This window comes from Schistocerca gregaria, chromosome 8 (genome assembly GCF_023897955.1).
Source record: "Schistocerca gregaria isolate iqSchGreg1 chromosome 8, iqSchGreg1.2, whole genome shotgun sequence".
NCBI classification, from domain to species: Eukaryota; Metazoa; Arthropoda; class Insecta; order Orthoptera; family Acrididae; genus Schistocerca; species Schistocerca gregaria.
Window position 1 is genome coordinate 101,242,726 of NC_064927.1, and position 21,206 is coordinate 101,263,931.

Consider the following 21,206-nt stretch of genomic DNA (forward strand, 5'->3'; position numbering starts at 1 on the left):
TCTTGCTGCCTGGCGAGCTGGCCAAGCACGCGGTGAGCGAGGGCACGAAGGCGGTGACCAAGTACACGAGCTCCAAGTAAGGAGGTGGCTCTTGGAAATAGGAGGCTCGTCCGCGGCGCGGCGAAGAAAAGAAAAAACGGCCCTTTTCAGGGCCACCAAAATGCCTTTGCGGGAAGGGCGGAATTGTTGTTGTTGTTGTTGTGAGCGGGTGGACGGCGGCACAGCTGTAGCTGTAGCTTGTGGTGTGGTGCGGCGCCGGCGCCTTTGGTTTTGGTGTGACGTTGGGATACGCACTTTAGCCACAGCCGGGTCGTGGGCGTGGGTGTTTCGAGACGTGTTGGTGTTAGGGGGGCGGATCGCTGGAGTTGGCTTGTTTGATATATTTTTTTTGTCCCCTTTGTATGGTATGGCCGGAGGTGTGGAACGGAAAGCAAACCGCGATTGTCGGATGTCACACCGTTGGTGGCGAGGGTGAGAAACACGTTGCCGCCTACAGCTGCTTCTACGCCGAGCGGGTGCGTTAAGTTAGTTGGTTGGTTGGGCGACGTAAAAGTGGAGCGTGGAGGTGTGTGTGAACGTGAGGTGACACGCATTGCATTGTATTGTATTGTATTGTATTTGTACGCGCGAGGTGAGTTAGGAGACCACGCGCCACGACGTACGGTGCCCTCTTTCGACCTGACGTCTGACGTCTGGTTTTTGTTTGTGGAGGCGGTGTCGTCATTCTGGATGTACGTGTATTTTCCGCTCAGTTGAGTGAGGTGACGCGAGACGACGGCGTCGGTGGTGTTTTTTTTTTTTTTTTTTTCTTGTTGTTGGCGCCCCGGGGATGAAGAGGGGCACCCGACGGTAACGAGAGGTTGCACTTTGTGATCGGTCGAATGTCCGGGGAGCGAGGAATAGGGTGGGGGGTTGAAAAGAAACGCCAGTGTAGGGCAACGGGACGGCGAACGTTCCCGTGGTGTCGGAGGTGTGCAGTGGGGGGGAGGAAAAAAAAAAAAAAAGCGCGTAACGGCGCGGCTGCCGTGGTGGAAACGTTCTCTCCAACTTTGGTGGTGTCCCCTGTGTGTTTTGTTGTTCTCTATATCGTGTGTCCCCTCGCAGAAGACGCTCTCTGGGCGGGTTTGATTCATTCATTTTTGCATTGTCACGTAGCGTAGAATGGAATGCGCAAGAGTTGAGTGAGACTGGCGACGGTATATGGTCTGAGCAGCGTCAGCTGCACTGCACTCCCCGGAAAAGAATCTTGGATGCCGTGCTAACTGAAATTTGGTGGACGGGGTTCTCAAGGCTGTTTTCCTATTTTGTTGTTTGTCTCTAGTTAAGATGGTGAAATGACGTCGAAGAAGCAGTATTGTGCTCACAGAAACGGAAACAAACTGTTATGGAAATGCCCTAGTTTGATGAAAGGAAATGTGTGTTGAATACAGGATGGTAAAGACCAAGTGCGTTGAAAGAAACGTTGTGAAGGAACGAACGTTCCCTGAATTGGTTTCTTTTTGTTCCCGAGTTGTGTACAATGGACGACGGTTGTGCCATATCGCAGCATTGCATCATCCCCAGGTTTTATTTCAATTGAGCGATAAAAAAAGGAAAAAGAGAAGAACAAGAACACTATCGAAATGGTCTATGGTGTGTGACCCACAATTGTTGTCTTTAAATCACTTACCCAACCATGTCGTAAAAATATTTTTTTTTACAGTGGCTGCCCAATGACCTAGATATAACAGAGAGAGAGAGAAACACATGGCGTGTCAGATGTTTGTTTTCTTTTCCCCCCCGTCAAGTGGCAAATGCGAACACCGTGAGCTGTAATTGACGATCGACACTAGTATGGCGCGAAAAGGGGGTGCGACCTGTGCAGTTGTGGGTGAAACTTTGGGTGATGGGCTGTCATGCGGCATCGCGTGCGTTCATTACCCCTCGGCGGCGGCGCCGCAGCTCCGTCCAGCTCGCGCTCTCGGAAACAACCCTCTCGTAATGCCGCGTCTCCGTCACTGCAATTTTCAAAGGGAAACCTGTGTGGCCGGTGGGGGTGTGTCAACCGTTGGCCTCAAGCTCCGCCGACAAAAAGTGTTGAGTGTATCCAGTGTGAGAGAGGTTGACGCTTTTCGTGGTGTGTGTGTGTGTGTGTGTGGCAATGTTTTGAAAAGTTTGCAACGTACGTTAAGAAGTGTTGACGCTGAAACTTGCGGGCTGTGTGGCCCTGGTGGTTGGCTGGCTGGAGACGCGGGCGTGTCCAGTCGGTCGGTTGTTGTGGCTGAAAGGTACGTATATGGTTCCGCCGTCCCGTCGGAACTGCGTCTGTCTGGAAGGTATGACGTGACGTGCAGTTTTTATTAGGTCAGCCTTGTTGTGTATTGTTCCATTTGTTGCTCACTCGTCACCCGTATTTGGTGTGGCGATGTATGTGGACGTACTGCTGGATCAGTGTCAGGGTTTCCGTGGGAGGTGTTGGTTGGGTTGGATTTGCCTGACACGGCTGAGTCCGCAATTGGCCTGCCGTTCGTTGATGTGATATGTGGGTTCTGAGGAAGAATGTGTACGAGATAGTTGCCCTGCCCTGCCCTGCCCTGCCCTTCCCTTCCCTTTCCTTTCTTTCGCGTTCGTGTGTGCCCCCCTTGTTGTGTAGTGTGGGTTGAACATGGTTCTTTACCGAGTGGGGGGGGAATGGGATGGACGGATCCGTTGCTGTTGCTGTCACCGTCAAGACAACGCACGCACGCACGCACCCCTGTCCTACGAGAAGGTGTGTCAACCGGGGTTTCGGTAGTCGTGTGTGTAGGGGACGGGGAGAAGCAAAGTGGAGAGTGCGGCACGGGCAGAGAGTGGAATTGGGGCGCGTTGATGTTGGGAAACATCCCCCAAGGGATGCGGGATGATGTGGCGGTGAGAGCGGGGGGCGGGGGAGAAAAGAAAAGCGAAAAAGAACTAAGGAAGAGGAGGAGGCGTGCGTGTGCGCAGTGGCGGGGCCCCAAAGACCTGTCGTGTGGTGTCGGCCGAACGCGAACGCGAACGCGAACGCGTGTGCGGGGCAGCGTCGGCACGGAGAAGCGAGGAGGAGAGAGAGAGAGAGAGAGAGAGAGAGAGAGAGAGAGAGAGAGAGCTGGTCTGATGGGTATTTTTTACCCCCTGTACTCGAAGGACCGGATCTGTCCTTGATCCCTGCCTTCTGTCTGATTATGTTGGGTAACAAAATGATGGGATGATAGGGTCTCTTGGGTGTGTGTAGATGTTTGTTGTTTAAGTGAGTGTTATGGTGTTTGTATTTTATTTTTGTTTATCATGGTATGTTGTAGTTTGTGGTGTTTTGTCGTGATGGGAAATGTCGTTCTTGGGTCGGGTGGATTTTGTCCCAGATTTCTGATGAGTGGGTGGTTCGAATCCGTGGTTTGGTGGAAAAAAAAAACTTTATGGATTTTTCTTTGGATGATTTCCGGGATTTTGAGTATGTTATGGTTTGTGTATATGTCTCGGTTTGTCTGGTACCGGCCGGCATCAGCAGTAATTCTGAAGTATTTGTTCTGCACCCTTTTTTACTCTTGTTATGTTGGTGTCTGCGGCCATTGACCAGATTTTCAGAGCCGTAAGTGATGGCTGGTTCCTATGACGGTTTTGAAGATTTTCTTTTTGGCGCGCATATTTATTCTGTTTCCTTTGATGATTGGGTACAGTCTGAATATTGCTGCTGCAGCCTTGTTACAAACGTGTGTAACATGGTCTCTAAATGTCAACCTCTTGTCCAGCTTGATGCCTAGATACTTTATTGTGCCTGACCATGGAAGATTGTTATTTCTGAGGCGTATATGCAGGTTAGGAGGTGTTCTTTTTGAATGTGAATCGTATTGTATTGCTTGGGTTTTCTCCGCGTTTATTGTTTTTTTTTTTTTTGTTTCCATTGGTTAGCCCATTTGTGGATGGATTGTAGGTGTTGCTCTATTTTTGTGACTCTATATTGCAGGTTAGAACTGCTGCGGTAGACTGCAGTGTCGTCTGCAAATAGTGACAAGTGTCCTCCCAGCTGTTTGTTTGTGTATATTGAGTAGAGAATGGGCCCCAGCACTGAGCCTTGCGGGACTCCAGCCTCTATGGATCTAGTGTTACTTGCCGCTCCTGGTACATGGACATAGAATGCTCTGTTGCGGAGAAAAGAAGCAATAATGTGGATGGGGCAGTTGTACTGGTGGAGCTTGTAGATAAGGCGTTATCCGAATGCTTTTCCAATGTCAAGCAGGACTGCTCCAGTACTGTGTCTAATGTTTCTGGCCTGACATATGTGCTCGACTAGTCTGGTCACCTGGTGGGTGGTGCTGTGTTCTTCGCGGAATCGGAATTGTTGTGGGATGATTATGTTGTTATCCTTTAAGAATTGAATTTCTTCAGTTCAGTTTGAATGAGCTTTCCGAGGACCTTTCCAAGGAAGTTGGCCTATAGTTTTGCGGAAATAATAAGTCCTTGTTTGGCTTTGGTAATGTGATGACTCGGGCCTGTTTCCAAGTAGTTTAGTCTGAAGCAAGCATTATATATTGATGTTAGATAGATAATTGATAGTTGCTGGAGGTAGGTGATGTAGTAGTTGCGGTTTGATGGAATCTGGGCCTGATGCCTTCTTAGGATGTGTGTATGTTTGTGATGTGATAAGATATGGGGTTTCTGCGTTTATTGGATTGTGAAAGATGTTCTGATCGGGGCACTTAGGATGCGGTTTTACCCTTCTGAGTACCATTTCCTGGTGGTCATCAGTTTCGTCATCTACCGCTTCTGGTGCTTGGAATTGCCTTTCTAGTGAATCCGCCAGTGCTTCAGCTCGGTCTGTGGGGTCGTTCCTTCCCCATGTAGATGTAGATGTTTCGTGTTTAGTTTACGAGTTTTAAGAAATTTCCAGAATTTTTCCTGGTCCCTTTCTGCTTCTCGTAACGTTTCCTCCCACGCCTCGCTACGGTGGTTTTCGGAGCTCTCTTTTTGATCCTCCCGGCCAATTGCTCTGATTTTCGTCGGTCGGCTGGGTCCCTGTAGTTTTGCCATCTCTTTCTGGCGCGCGCGGGCTGCGGTTGGCGCCTTTGGTGGCAACGGCCGGGGCAAGCAGCGGTGTGTGGTGTGGTGCGGGGCGGGCAGGGGCAGGGGCAGTGGCAGTGGCAGTGGCAGTGGTGGTTGACGGATGGCCTGGGGGCCGAAAAACGGGCCGGCCGGCGGACGGCGGACGGATGTTGAGAGAGGCGGCGCGCACGCGTCTCGCGCGGACACAGGCGCCACAGCGTTGATTGGAAGAAGGTGCGGTGCGGTGCGGTGCGGTGCGGGGATGGGCCCAGGAAAAAAGACGGTCGTGGCCCCTGTCTTGGGTGCGTGTCGACGTCAGCACCGTCGGTGTGGTGTGGTGTGGTGTGGTGTGGTGTGGGCAGGGAGGGGGGAAAAGCGGGCTGCGGGCTGCGGAGGGAATGGTGGTGGGGAGTAGGCACACATGTGGGCGGGCGCAAAATCGGCCGGTGCCCGTAAACCGCGGCGGGATATTGGGTGGAAAAGAGGGAAATTGTAGAAAGGAAAACAAGCGGAGGGGGCGAATGTGGTGGGGGGGACGGGCGGGGGCGAGGCGACAGGCTTGCTTTTTCTTTTTTATTTTATTTTGTTGTAGTGTTTTTGTTTTTTTGTTTTTTTGCGTGTGTGTGGCCTTGGAGAGGCTGGTCTTGTCTGGCTTACGCTTTGGGTGCGTGTGTTGGTACTTTTTCGTTTTTTCTTGTTCTGCAGAGCAGGGGCGGGGCGGTGGGAACGGCTGGCTGGCTGTGCCCAGAGGAGGAGGAGGAGGAGGAGGAGGAGGAGGAGGAGGAGACGCTTGCGGCGGGCCCGGCTCCTGGGGCTGCTGTTGCATGCGCTGTGCAAAGAAAGGAAGAGTGGGTTTGTTTGGCTGGTGAAGTGCATTATTTAAGTGTGGGCTTGCCGGCCTGGCTCCGATGCGCAGGTAGATAGATGCCGGTGGCGACCGCAGGCAGGCGCGTTGTGTGTACAGAGGGACGAGCCATGTGTTTTGCAAGCAGGACGTGGCGTGCCGAGTGGAGAGGAGGCGGCGGCGGCTCGGCTCGGTTCGGCCCGGCCCGGCCCGGCCCGGCCCGGTCCGGTCCGGTCCGGCGGTGCCGCGCTGTTGTCGCGGACGTGAGCGCCCCCTGGCGGGCGGGTGGTTGGCGGCGGCGTGGTGGACGCGTGTGGCAGTTGTGTGCACGGGTTGCTTGGGCGAGTGAGCAGTGGCTGGCGGTGTTGGCGCGTCGTCGGGGAGGTATGTGTTGCGGCCGCGTCTGCTGCGCGCTGCGTCGTTGTGTCGACTGTGTGTGGGCGTGGGCACGTGTGCTCTGCCGAGGGCGTCGTAAAAAAGTGGGTCGTGGTGTGCGTGCGTAGCCCGTGATGATGTATGTGCGTCGCGTCGTTGTGTGCGAAACGGATGCCGAGAGGTGTGTGGTAAGTGCGAAGCGCGAATGTGCGGCGTTTGGCGGTTTCGGTGTGTTTTCTGTTTTTGCGGCGTGAGAGTGGGGCTGGCTGGCTGGCTGGCTGGCTGGCTGGCTGGCTGGCTGGCTGGCTGGCTGGCTGTTGTTGGTTGCCTTGTGTGTGTAGGTTGATGGCGCGACGCGGAGGGGACGCCGTTTGCTGCGTGCCTTGCCTCGCGTGTGTTGGCGCGCCGTGCATGTGTTTGGGTCGTGGGGGCGGTGTTTTTGTTTGTATTTGGATTTTCATTTTTTGGCGTGTTGTGTCGTTGTCGTGTATGGCAAGGGCGAGAGGAGTAGTGCGGTAGTGGTAGTGCAGTAGTGTCGTTGCGGCACCGGCGTCTGGTGGGGCTGTGCGTCGTGGCGGGGAAGGTGTGTAGGTTGCGGCGATGCGGCGAGCCCAGCCCGTCGTTTGACGGTGTGCCGGGTGAGTTGCGCTGCGAATCGAGTGTGGCGGGAAGGGAGCTGCGTGGCGCCTGCGTCCGTTGGCAGCAGGGGCTGTGCTTTTGAGAGTTTGTTTGATTTCGGGACGACGACGACGACGACTGGTTGGTTGGTTGGTTGGTTGGTTGGTGGGTGGGGTGGCGTGCGCGTTTGTCGTACTGGGCGAGTCGATTGCCTGCCGGCTGGCGAAAGGTGCGCCGCCGCCCGTCTCGCGCTCTGTTTTTTTTTTTTTTTTTTCTGTGTGTGTCGGCTGCGTTTTGTTTGCGGTGCGCGCGAAAACGGTGGTGCCGAAAGTGTGCCGGCGTTGCGTTGCGACCGCGACCGCGACCGCGACGAGCCGCGGGCGCGCCATTTGGCTGGTGTTGCGTGAAGAGCGGCTGTGTACGGGTAGTGGCTGTAGCCGTACGTGTACGTGCATCCGGCCCGGCCGCCAGCCCAGCCCAGCCGAGTCGGGTGAGCGGAGGCCGACACGTGGTGGTGCTGTGCTCTCTCGGCTCGGGGGGGTTTGTGTGTGTGCGTGCGTGTGTGTCTCGTTCGCTCTCCGGAATCTGCTCGTTCTGCTGATCCCCGCCTGTCGGCGTCGTTTATTTTTACTTATTTATTTTTTACCTGTTGTTTGTTTTTCGACGTCGTCTTGCAGTTTTGTCCTTTGCGGCGTGCCGACGACCCGCCGCGCGACCTTATGAAACCCCAAAGCGTGGCGTGGCCGAGCCGCAGCAGCTAAGGGGGTGCGGCCGCCTCGACGCCTTAACCTCCTAAACTTCTTTAAGCCCTTAACGCAGCCACCTAAACTAACGTAACCTAACCTAAGCTCTTAGGCCAACCCCCAAGTCGCCTTAACCTAACGTACGTGACCGCAACCTTAGCTTAACGCCTACGTTAAGACGTGACGTCACGTCAACGCTTAACCTAACCCTGACGCCTTCTTAGCCTAACCTGACGTAACCTAAGGTAAGGTAACCGTTGAAAGAAAGAAACCACCTTTGTTTTGACGTTGAGGCGTGTAAGGTCGGCTGTGAGGGCAGATTCGGTGTGTCTGTAGTTGGGGCTGGCTGGTAATTTATTTTGTTTGTTTGTTTATCGTTGTTTTGTTTTGTTTTGTTTTCGCCTGTGGCGGGGGGGGGGGGGGGGGGGGTTGGCGCTCCGTCGGCCGGTGCCATGTTGCGCAGGCGGCGATCGTAAAAAAGTAAAAAAAAAAGAAAAAAGAAAAAAAAATGTGTTGGAAGGGCTGTGGGTGTTGGCGGGCGAGGCGAGAGGAGGAGGACGGCCCGCGGCCGTGGCCCGACGGCTGCGGGCCGATCGGGAAAACGGCGGAAGGCGATGGGGCGGCGGAGGTGCGTTTGTGCACGGCCGTCATCGCCGCACGACTCGGCTCGTGTGGCTGTGGCGCCGGCCGCGGTGGCCGGGCTGCCGCGGCGACGGTGTGGGAGTTTTGACGAAGGTTTGGCCATTGTGGCGGGTCGTCGGCTGGGGCTGTGGGGGCGGCATTTGGGCGGGGGCGGCGATTCTCGGCGGGGCGACCCAGGCTGTGGCGCGCGGTGGCTGCAGTTTGGCCGTGGTTTGCGGCGCCGCCGCGGCGACTGGTTGGCGACCGTGGTGTCGGTGTGTGTAGCCCCATCCTCGGTGGTTTGAATGGCGCGGGTGGTTGCGGCGCAGGTTGGGGGCTGCTCCGCGCAGGCTGTCGGACGTTGGGCGGTAGCAAGCGCGGGAGGCGCGGCGCGGCGGCGCGGCGGCGCGCCGAGTGGCGGCCGCTCTCTCGGCCGTCCGCGCCCGCCCGCGACACTGGCTGGGCCAGGCGCGTGCGCGGCTATTCTCTGCTGCGCGCCCCTCGCTGTTGTGCGTCGTCGAAGGAGAGAAGGAAGCGAAACCAAGGGGAAAAAAGAAAAGAGAACAAGCAAAAGATGGCAGACCAGGCGGCTACGAACGAGACTGCCGCGGCACCCGCCGCCACCGGCACTACGAAGAAGGCCAAGTCTGCGTCGTCTGCGAAGAAGCCGCGCGCCAAGCCTGCGCACCCGCGCACCTCTGAGATGGTGACGGCCGCCATCAAGAGTCTGAAGGAGCGCGGCGGGTCGTCGCTGCAGGCGATCAAGAAGTACATTGCCGCGCACTACAAGCTGGACGCGGAGAAGCTGGCGCCCTTTATCAAGAAGTACCTCAAGTCGGCCGTCGTGGCTGGCGAGCTGGTGCAGACGAAGGGGAAGGGCGCGTCGGGCTCTTTCAAGCTTGCCGGCGCCGGCGGCGGGGCGGCCGAGGGCGGCAAGGCTCGTGGTGGCGGCGGTGGTGCGAAGAAGAAGCGCGCCGCTCCGGCCAGCAAGGAGAAGAAGGGGGCCCGTGCGGCCGGCGCAAAGAAGGCTGGCGGCGTGAAGGCGGCGACCGGTCGGAAGGCGGGCGCCGCCAAGAAGGCGTCTGCGGCGTCGGCCGCTCCCGCGGGTGCGAAGAAGGCGGCTGCGGCCAAGCCGGCCAAGGCCAAGTCGCCGTCGAAGGCGAAGAAGGCCGCCAAGGTTCCGACGAAGAAGCCGAAGGCGCCGCGCCCGAAGAAGGCGACGGCGACGCCGTCTAAGGCGAAGGCTTCGCCCAAGAAGAAGAAGTAAAAAGGGCAGGGAAGGGTTGGCGGTTGACACCGTCGCCTGGTGGCCGGCGCGCAACCAGAGGCTGTCGCGCGGTCCCGGACAAAAACAAAAACGGCCCTTCTCAGGGCCATCAAAGCACGTCGGGAAGGTGTTGATTGTCGTGTCGTGGTCGGTCGGTTGCCTTGTTGTCTGTCTGTCTGTCTTGCTTGCTGGCGTTTGTTTGTTTCATGTGTGGATGGTGTTTGCGTGCCGCGGTGGTTGGATTGTGGGATCGTTGGCGGGCGTGGGCGGCGGCGCGCGGTTGGTGTTACATAAAGTGTATTTTACTTTTATTATTTTTACCTATTTATTTTGCGCCGCGTTTGTTTGTTTGTCTTGGTGGTGGTTTTGGAATACTCTTTTTTGGCTTTGCTTTCCGGGCGTCACGTTTTGTGCCGTGGCCTGTGTGGGTGGCGCTATTGACGCTTGCGACTTGGCTCATCCGGTGCGGTGCTTTTTTTTTTTTTTTTTTTTTGGAAACGGCGGCGCCGGGCCGGGGGTGGGACGACTGGACTGGAGAGTGAGTGGGGAACTAGTCGTTGCGACCGACAAAGTTTTGCTTGCGACGGAGAGACGTTAGTGGCCCTGAAAAGGGCCGTTTTGTTTGTTTGGCGGTGTGCGGGTTTAGGCGCGCTCGCCGCGGATGCGGCGCGCGAGCTGGATGTCCTTGGGCATGATGGTGACTCGCTTGGCGTGGATTGCGCACAGGTTGGTGTCTTCGAAGAGGCCGACGAGGTAGGCCTCGCTGGCCTCCTGCAGGGCCATGACTGCGGAGCTCTGGAAGCGCAGGTCGGTCTTGAAGTCCTGGGCGATCTCGCGCACTAGGCGCTGGAATGGCAGCTTGCGGATGAGCAGCTCTGTGCTCTTCTGGTAGCGCCTGATTTCTCGCAGGGCGACGGTGCCCGGCCTGTAGCGGTGGGGCTTCTTGACGCCGCCGGTGGCGGGCGCGCTCTTCCTCGCCGCCTTGGTGGCGAGCTGTTTGCGCGGCGCCTTTCCGCCGGTGGACTTGCGGGCCGTTTGCTTTGTCCGGGCCATGGCTACTGCGGATGCGGATGCGGCGTGGAAGATATGCGTGCGCGACGGCGTCCGGTGCTGCCTTGACAACGGGCCCGCGCGCCCCGGTGCTGCGCTTATATGCCCTCGGTGCGCGGTGGTGGGGGGAGGGGAGGGCGGGCCGCGGGGCCCCAGAGTCTATATAGGGGGGCGGCGCGCGCGCTGGGCGCCACAACCGTAGCCGACTCGCTAGCGCCGGGTGAGGAGCTTGCCTTGCCTTGCTTTCTGTTTTTTTATATTATTGTGGTTGAGACGCTTGAAGAAGAAGAATGACAGGCCGCGGCAAGGGAGGAAAGGGGCTCGGCAAGGGTGGCGCCAAGCGGCACCGCAAGGTGTTGCGTGACAACATCCAGGGCATCACGAAGCCCGCGATCCGCCGCCTGGCGCGCAGGGGCGGCGTGAAGCGCATCTCTGGTCTGATCTACGAGGAGACGCGCGGATTGCTGAAGGTGTTCCTGGAGAACGTGATCCGCGACGCGGTGACGTACACTGAGCACGCCAAGCGCAAGACTGTGACGGCCATGGACGTGGTGTACGCCCTGAAGAGGCAGGGGCGCACCCTGTACGGTTTCGGCGGTTAGGCGGTGTGAGACCGAAGGAAGGAAAGGAAAGGAAAGGATAGAAAGAGAGATTGAAAAACGGCCCTTTTCAGGGCCACCACAGTGTTCGGAAGTTGAAAAGTGCGAAAGAGTCTGTGTTGCTGGTTTTTTTTTTTCTTTCTTTTCCTTTTTAGTCTACTTGGCCTTTTAGTTTTGTTTGGAGTTTTTTTGACGTGGTGTGCGGTGCGGTTGGGAGGGAAGGAAGCGTGCCCTTGCGGTTGTGTGAGCTCCTTCCTTCCTTCCTTCCTTCCCCTCCCTCTTTGCTTGTATGCTTCTTGTCGGTGGATGGGCTGTGTGTTGCGGCGCGGCTGAGTGCCGAGGGGTTATTTTTGAGGTGTGTTGTTGTGCGCCACGTGTGCTGGTTAATGGTCGCGAGACTGTGCGTGCGTGGAGTGGAGTGGAGGAGGTGGCCAAGTACGTGTGTACAAGATGGCGGCGCCTGTGTGTGTAAGAAGGAAAAACGGTACACAGAAAGAGAGAGAGAGAGAGAGAGAGAAAAGTGGTGCGACGAACGACTGGAATTCTGCTTTGGATGTAGGTTTGTGTGGTGGCCCTGAAAAGGGCCGATTGTGTTTTGTTTTTGAGCCGAGGCGGCAAATGGCGCGCTGCGTGCCAAGGGAGCACGCGGCGGTTGCCGATTGCGCTGTCTCTCTTTTAGGCCTTCTTCTCGGTCTTCTTTGGCAGCAGGACGGCCTGGATGTTGGGCAGGACACCTCCCTGTGCGATGGTGACGCCCGACAAGAGCTTGTTGAGCTCCTCGTCGTTGCGTATGGCGAGCTGCAGGTGGCGCGGGATGATGCGCGTCTTCTTGTTGTCGCGGGCCGCGTTTCCGGCCAGCTCGAGCACCTCAGCCGCGAGGTACTCCATGACGGCGGCGAGGTAGACGGGCGCCCCGGCGCCGACGCGCTCGGCGTAGTTTCCCTTGCGCAGGAGGCGGTGGATTCTGCCGACCGGGAACTGGAGCCCAGCCCTGCTTGAGCGGGACTTTGACTTGCCCTTGACTTTGCCTCCCTTTCCGCGTCCGGACATGGCGATGGGCTAGTTTGGAAAGAAGCGAGAAAGAAAAGCACAACGCCCCAAACGGTGCGAGCCGCAGCGAGTCGAGCAGCGGAGTGCGTGCCGGCGCCGGCGGGGTGGGGGTCCTTTATGGGCTCGGGTGCGGCGGCCGGTTGCGCGCGCGCCCCATTGGTCGGCGGCCGCAGCAGGGCGAGCTGGTAAAGGTGCGGCGGCGGCGTGCGGCGGGTGCCGGCCAGGCCAGGCCTTTCCGAGGTGGGACTGCGAAGCGGACGGACGTGCGTTTACCTGTGCTCCGCGCCGCCATTGTGCTTCCATCCTTGGAAATTCCCATCGCGCGCTCTCGCCACCTTTGTCTGGAGCTCGCCTCGCTGCTTGGCTCTCGTGTGCTTGGTCGTCGCCTTCGTGCTCGCGCCGTAGCGGCGTGTTTCGCCGGATCGAGAGGGCTATCGAGCCGCGCTGTTTTCTGGGTTTCCGGACGTGGTCGGGCGTGTGCTATCTGGAAAAGCAAATTGTCGTGTCGAGAAAAGCAAAAGTCGTGTTGCACACGCAAGGCCGGGGACGGAACTCTAGATTACTTGAGCGCTCGTTCGGACGAAAGGCATATCTCGTTTAGAAGAGAAGAAAAGAAGAACATCCCGCCTGGAGAAAGTGGCTATAAATCATCATCTTTCGAGAATCTCGGTGCCATAGGCGTTAGGGAAGTTGCAGTCCAGGGACCCGCCGAGCCACGCAGTCAAACAGCCTGACTGCGAGGCCCGTGGTGGCATCCCGCGCCTGCCAGGTGTAGGGTAAATACATTGGCACGGAAACTGTCGAAATTATAGGGAAGCATTAGTAAACCATTTCATATCGTGGCTACCCCTCCATGGAGCGCCCGCACGACTTTGGATATCAGGAAGCCAAAATGGATCCACCTGCAAACCTGTCAATATCATCTTCTGCCCCACATCCCCCACAAATCTCACCAATTCATACACCCTCACTGAGCAGCAGCTCTGACTCAGATAAGCTCATAGTAGACACCGACTCCGTTGGCTCTGACAGCAACTCAAATTCCTCAACATCTGGATTTGAACTAAATTCTCCCCTCCACCTCCGAAATGGAAAGAGAGTAACAATTATGAGGCAGGAACAACAGCTGCCTACAACCAAAAACAACGCGGAGCCAGCCCAAAAAGTGGCGCAAGGCAACCAGAAAACCATCCCGCAAGAAAGGAGCAGGGGTGATGCTGCAAATCAGGAACCAACTACATCACAACAAGGAGAGTTGGACACACAAGCCACCCAAATAACAAAGGCATCACAAGCCAGGGGAAGAAAAGTACCCACCATTACAGTTTTCGAAACAACGGGGTACACAACTTTTATCGGCCAGATACAAGGCAAGCTAAAAGGGGCCCTCAGCACAACTTACAAGGGAGACAGTATAGTCTACCAGGCGACAAACTCAGATGACTTCTATTTCCTGAAGCAGGAATTCCGTAAAAGACAAATAGAATTCTATACGTATAATGATGACCCTAAACACACACTAAAAGTGGTCATAAAAAGATTAATCCCACATTTTACCCCAGACGAAGTGAAGCAAGCACTACTAGAAAGTGGCTTTCAGGTGCAGGGGGTATACCAGGTGACTCAGCCACAGACAGAAATAGACGCAGAAGGTAAAATCATCTCTGCCCCACGCAGGAAGACCAGGAATTTCCAAGTTAACTTACTAAATACAGCAGAATCCAGAAAGATTTTCAAACTGCAAAGACTGCTGCACATGACCATCGCAGTAGAGCTTTATAAAAAACCAGCAGGTCCAACCCAGTGTTATATCTGCCAACGCTTCAAACATGGAGCTCAGCAATGCAACATGGCCCCAAGGTGTGTGAAGTGTGCTGGACCACACCTGTCAAGCACTTGCAAAAAACCGAGACACACACCAGCCACTTGTGCAAACTGTGGTGGGGCTCACCCTGCATCCTATGGGGGATGCCCGGTACGTATCAAGCTTGTCGAGGCCTGGGAAGCGAATCGCACGACCACAGCCAGAAACCCCCCACCCCCCCCACCATCAATCTTGGAGGAAGCGCACTTCCCCACGCCACCAACACCCGCAAATGCGGGAAGAAACCCTGAAAACCAAACTCCATCATCACCCACTCCGCAAGAGTGCACAACAGGACCACCTGAAGAACACAACAATAAAAACCGCACTTTAGCCCAAGTGGTAAAAGCAAACCCCCAACCGGCAAAGGTGACAAATCCAAAAGCCCAACCACGACCCCAACGTCTACCAGCAGCGCAAAGACGCCCAGTCACCCCACCAAACCAACCAGTTGCCACCCAGGTCTCACGGCCCTCCCCCAAAAGGACAAAAACCCCCCCTCTGCCTACAAACCCCGCCAACAATCCAGACTCACCAGCACACCCCACACCCATGTTATTACCAGCAGCAACATCCCTTGCCACTATTGGCAACAACCACCACAACAACTCCACCACCACCAACAGCATCCCAGCAGCTCCTGCAAGCTCCCATCTCCTCCACAACATCCCGCACAGAATCAAATATCAGAACTGTCGAGATCACAGCATCTCCAATGCAGCAGGAATCACCACAAATCCAACAAAACCGAAATACCCAGGAGCATAGTCCAAACCAAAACCAGCCCTGGGACTTCGTCAAGAAGGTTATAGACCTCATCCAGAAATTACTGACTACCGACTTCTTCACAAAAGTGAAACAAGCAATAAACCAAATCCTTGCTGCTCCAGACACCTTCACGAAGATCTCAATGCTTTTCACCGTCATTCCCCCGCTGTTTTCCGATGGCGAATAACAAGCAACACATCACCATCGCCATCTGGAATGCAGACGGAGTGTTCCACGACCGCTATGAACTGGAAATGTTTCTAGAAGATTATGGCATCGATGTGGCACTGATAAATGAAACCCATCTAACCCCCGATGAACAATTTCGAGTCAAAAATTACATTCTAATCAGGACTGACCGTCCAAACAGACCAGGTGGCGGAACTGGTGTCCTAATAAAACACCGGATATGCCACAGGCAAGTCACCATCCCGCCTCTAATCAACACAGAGGCAACTGCAATAGAAATCATGTTAAACCAGCACCCAACTGTCCTGGTGGCAACCTACCACCCCCCAAATGAACGCTTCCACCACAGTGACCTCGACAGCTTGCTAAATGTGAACAACAGGACCATAGTAGGGGGGGACCTGAATGCCAAGCACAGGGCATGGGGTTGCCGCACGGGAAATACAAGTGGGAATCAGCTGCTGAGATACTTGGATACCCATCCAGCAGTTCAAGTGGTAGCCCCAGATGAACCCACCCACTTCCCGTACAACTCACGACATCTGCCAGACAAGCTGGACATATTCTTATTAAAAAATATTGACCTCGGCACTAGCACAGAAGTCATAAACACCCTGAACTCCGACCATAGCCCAGTCATCTTAAGATTCGAAAATGACCACATCATACCAACAGAAAACATCCACACTACGTATCACACAAACTGGGCACGATATAAAGAACTAGTGGCACATCACATACCAGACCCAGCACCGGAATACGCATCGACTGAAGACATAGACAAAGCCGTAGAAGACTTAACTAACATCATTAAAAGCTGTGCCCAAGTCACAACCAACAAACTCACCCAAAATAGGGGCAGGAGCAACTTACCACCAGACCTAGCCCGGTTAATAACAGACAAAAACCGGACCAGGAAGCGATGGCAAACATACCGTTACCCTCAAGATAGGAGGTTAATGGACCAAATGGCCCGTGAAATCAAAACCAGATTGCATATGCTCCGGTGCAGCAGATACCAACAGAGCTTGCAGGCAGCCGAATCAAACCCTGAACAATTCTGGCGAATCATAAAGGCTAGGCGGCAACCCCAGACTGCCACAAGACCACTGCATGGGCAACAGGGGCTGGTTTACACCCCTGCAGATAAGGCGGCCGCCATGTCAGACACCTACGAACTCCAGTTCCAAGAAAACATAGTAGAGAACGACGAAGAAGAAGCAGAGAGGCTAGAGAGGAGAGTCGAGAGGCACCTCGCACGAAAACTCAATGACAGGATTGACACCACCTTCGCAGACACAAATGAACGCGAAATAACAGCTTACATCAGGCGGATCGGCAATGCAAAAGCCCCTGGTCCTGACCTTATAAAACCCCCACTTCTTAAACACCTTCCACAACCTGCCATTTCCCATCTATCAAATATCCTCAACCATTGTCTCAAGCTACAATATTTCCCTTCAGCCTGGAAGGTTGCCAAGATCATCTCAATCCCCAAGCCCAACAAAGACCATCTATTCCCACAAAACTATCGTCCTATCTCGCTATTAAACCACTTATCAAAACTTCTTGAAATCCTTATCCTAAACCCCCTACTTAAATTCCTAAACGATAACACTCTCCTTACCCCTGAACAATTCGGTTTTCGTGCTGGTCATAGCACCACCCAGCAAGCCATCCGCCTGGTGGAGCACATCTGCGCTGAGAAACAACATGGAGACAGTACTGCAGCCATATTCCTCGACATAGAGAAGGCGTTTGACCGTGTCTGGCATGACGGCCTACTCTACAAGCTGTCGAAGCTAAATTGCCCCAATCACCTGTTAAAAATGATTCACTCATTTCTGACAGACAGGAGGTTTTTCGCTTCAGTTGATGGAGCGAAAAGTCCAATAACCAATATAGAAGCGGGTGTCCCACAGGGATCTGTGCTTGGCCCCCTCCTCTACCTTGTGTTCACAAACGATATCCCAAAAGAGCCGGGTGGGAACATAGCGCTCTACGCTGATGACACAGCGCTATACCACAGCGGGCGTAACATAAATCGTATAACGTGTAGCCTCCAGCGGCACCTCAACAAAGTCGAACGTTGGTGTAACTTATGGAAAGTAAAAGTAAATCCGGGCAAGTGCCAAGCCATAATTTTCACACACAAAATAACAAGACCCATCAGAAATCTCAACCATAATGGACAACAACTCCCATGGAGAAAAGTAATAAAATACCTGGGACTCAACATAGACAAGAACCTCACGTTCAAACAGCATATAACAGAGGCCAAAAACAAAGGTTCCGCCCGGCTCTACCAATTGTATCCCCTTCTTAAGGGCAGGGGCTTATCAACAGAGGCGAAGCTCCGAATATGGAAAACAATAATTCTGCCAGTTATTCTTTATGGATCGGAGGTGTGGAGCATGGCGGCAAACACACACCTGGCCTCACTGGAAGTGATACAAAACAAAACGTTTAGAATAATCACCGATGCCCCCTGGTTCTCCAGTAACGAGGAAATTAGAGGTATGCTGGGCCAACCAACATTTAACCATCTCATCAAAATCAAGTCAATGAAATTCTACGAAACATGTCATTCCTCACCTTTCCCCCTCATTAGATCCCTGGGACCAGATATTCTCCCTACTCACAGAACTCCCATCACTACCATTCACCGTCAGTTCAGATGACGGGCTACACTGAATTTCATTCACTCACATCATAACCATCATTAGTATTACACTAGACAAATCAAACACAGTTCATATACCCGGGGAAATCCCCAAACCATTACAGACAAACAAAGCCAATCCTAACCAAAAGGTGCCATCTCGAAAGTCAAGGCATCAATAGGTTGCCGGTACTTCAATTAACAAAAGGGGGAGAAAACCCCAAACATATCAGGTCGGCGGGTGCCAGCCAGCCAGCCATTCCGAGTCGTGCGCGCGGAGAGAGCGGACGTTGTTATCACAGCGCTCGCGTGTCTTTGTGTTGTTACGGCTGGGAATACTCAGACGGCTGCTCGCGTCTCGTTCGACCGACCGACCGAGCCGCCTTCGAAGCTTGGAGATTGTGTACTTGGTTACCGCCGTGTCGAGATTATGCCTCCGGGCTAGCCGGACGCTAGGAAGATAGTCAGGGAATATAGAGTACCAGGGCCCCATTCACGTTGGGTAAACCCGCGCACTCTGAGGCAAAGGCAGATTGTTCTCTCTCAACAGCCACCCCATTCTCACCTTGCCAAGGTAACACCACAAATTCCGCCATGGAGTCCCACGGGACTTCCATGACAGATGGGGAACCACCGCCCCAACTATCCACATCATCATTCACATCACCACCAGTCACCTCACCCACAACACAGGTAGAAACACCACCAGCAAATGATAGCCACAACACAAACATTGTACCGGCTACCAAACAAACAGCAGGGAAACGCAAAGCAACCATTGACAGCCAGACGAAGTTGCAGAACAACAGCAACAAAAAGAAAACCCAGGACTCAACAGATGATCCCACCCCCAACTCAGAAGACGAAAACAACGAACAAATGGAGTACGAGATCCCCGTCTCTAACAAGTTCGAACTACTGCCCGATAACGATGCGGGAAATTCCAGAACAGGGGAAAAACAGCAAGCAACCCAGACAAAGAGACTGCGTATTCCGCCGATCGTTGTCAAGGAAACATCCCAATACCTGGAAATAGTCAAAGCACTCCGAAACAAACTGAAAGGGGACCTCAAAACTAGAAGTCACAGTGACGAAATCACATATCAATTCTCACACCCAGATGATTTCCTAGCATTCAAGGGATATCTGACCGAAAACAACATACAATACTACACACATGATATGCACGCCTTTAAGCCATTGAAAGTAGTTATCAAAAAGCTACTACCAACCATAGACCCCAAGATTATTCATGAGGTCCTCTTAGATCACAACTTACCTGTCATCAAAGTAGCGCACATGACATCATTCGATGAGAACACTCAGAAAAAAGTGACTTTACGTCACTTTCAAGTTACACTTGAAAATACCGAAGAGGCGAAAAGAATATACGACCTCAAAGCAATGTTTCACATGCAGGTGACAGTTGAAACATATCGAAGTCCACAGGGTTTGACCCAATGCCACAATTGCCAGGGTTATGGAAATGGGTCGCGTAACTGCACCCTTCGTCCAAATTGTGTCAAATGCGGGCAACAACACAAAACAGCAGACTGCCTAAAGAAACCAGAAGCAAAACCAACTTGCTACCACTGCAAAGGAGAACACACGAGTAGCTTCAAAAAATGCCCAGTATATTTAAAACTCTTGCAGACTCAGCAAGAGAGAAAGAAAGCGAAAACCCCTGCACAAAACAGGCTGGAGGAGGAAAGAGCCAAACAAACAGTACAACTCAATCCCACAAACTTTCCAGCACTGCGGAAAACAAGAGGATGGGCACAACCAAACGCTACCCCCACAACAGAAGAAAACAGCAACACCTCCGAACCCACATCACAACCAGCATCAGGAATTGGTTCAGACATCAAAGAACTTCTAGGTTTCATCACACAATTTGACATTCCAAACATATTAAACACAATCAAGACAGCAGCAGAGCAGCTAAGACAAGCACAGGACAATTTCACCAAAATCACAATTTTATTTCAAGCCGCAGTTAGCATTCTTGGCGGCAAATAAAGCAGTAAAAATCATGAATTGGAATGCCAATGGCATTATAACTCAAAAACATACTCTAGCGGAATTCCTAGATGAGCAAAAGATCGACATTGCGCTCATCACAGAGACTCACCTGCAACCAAACCAGACCTTCAAAATCAGGAATTATGTGGTCCACAGAAATGACAGACCGAACAGACCAGGTGGAGGAACAGCCATTCTGGTCAAAAACAAAATTGTACACAGACGTATCACCTCACCTCATCTCATTAGAATGGAATCAACAGCAATTGAAACAAGATTATTCAACAAAACCATTACCATAGCAGCAGCTTACAATCCACCTACAGGAAGGAGCATATGTCCGCAAGACCTTGAGAACCTTTTCCAAATGCATCAAAATGTTCTGATCGGTGGTGACCTAAATGCTAAACACAGATCCTGGAATTGTCATGCCACAAACACCAATGGCAGAACACTCCGTAGATTTCTGGACAACAAGCCGAACATCTCCATCATAGTTCCAGACAGGCCAACACACATTCACTACGACACAAGATGCCGCCCAGACATACTGGATATTTTTCTATCAAAAAATCTGACATGGAATACGACAACCGAGGTGGTCAACGACTTGGACTCGGACCACCACCCCGTAATATTAGAAATCAATGGAAACCTGGTCAACTTTCATGACAACAGAAGCATCAAGGAATCCACAACAAACTGGATAAAATACAACCAACTACTCACAGCATACACTCCAGAACTACCTCCTCTTCAATCAAAAGCCCAAATCAACAGAGCCATAGAAGAAATCACCACAATCATAAAGGATTGCAGCAAAAGATCTACAACAACAATAACCCACACCACAGGTAGAGACACACTACCCCCACACATCCGGAACCTAATAGAGGAAAAAAGAAACACCAGAAAGAGATGGCAAAACTACAGGGACCCAGCCGACCGACGAAAGTCAGAACAATTGGCCAGGAGGATCAAAAGAGAGCTCCAAAACCACCGTAGCGAGGCATGGGAGGAAACGTTACGAGAAGCAGAAAGGAACCAGGAAAAATTCTGGAAAATTCTTAAAACTCGTAAACTAAACGAAACGTCTATACAGCCGCTCCATGGGGAACGTGGAATAGTCTACGACCCCACAGACCGAGCTGAAGCACTGGCGGATTCGCTAGAAAGGCAATTCCAAGCACCAGAAGCGGTAGATGACGAAAGTGATGACCACCAGGAAATGGTACTCAGAAGGGTAAACCGCATCCTAAGTGCCCCGATCAGAACATCTTTCAATCCAATAAACGCAGAAACCATATCATACCACATCAGAAACATACATCCTAAGAAGGCATCAGGCCCAGATTCCATCAAACCGCAACTACTACATCATCTACCTCCAGCAACTATCAATTATCTAACATCAATATATAATGCTTGCTTAAGATTAAATTACTTTCCCAAAGCTTGGAAACAGGCCCGAATCATCACATTACCAAAGCCAAATAA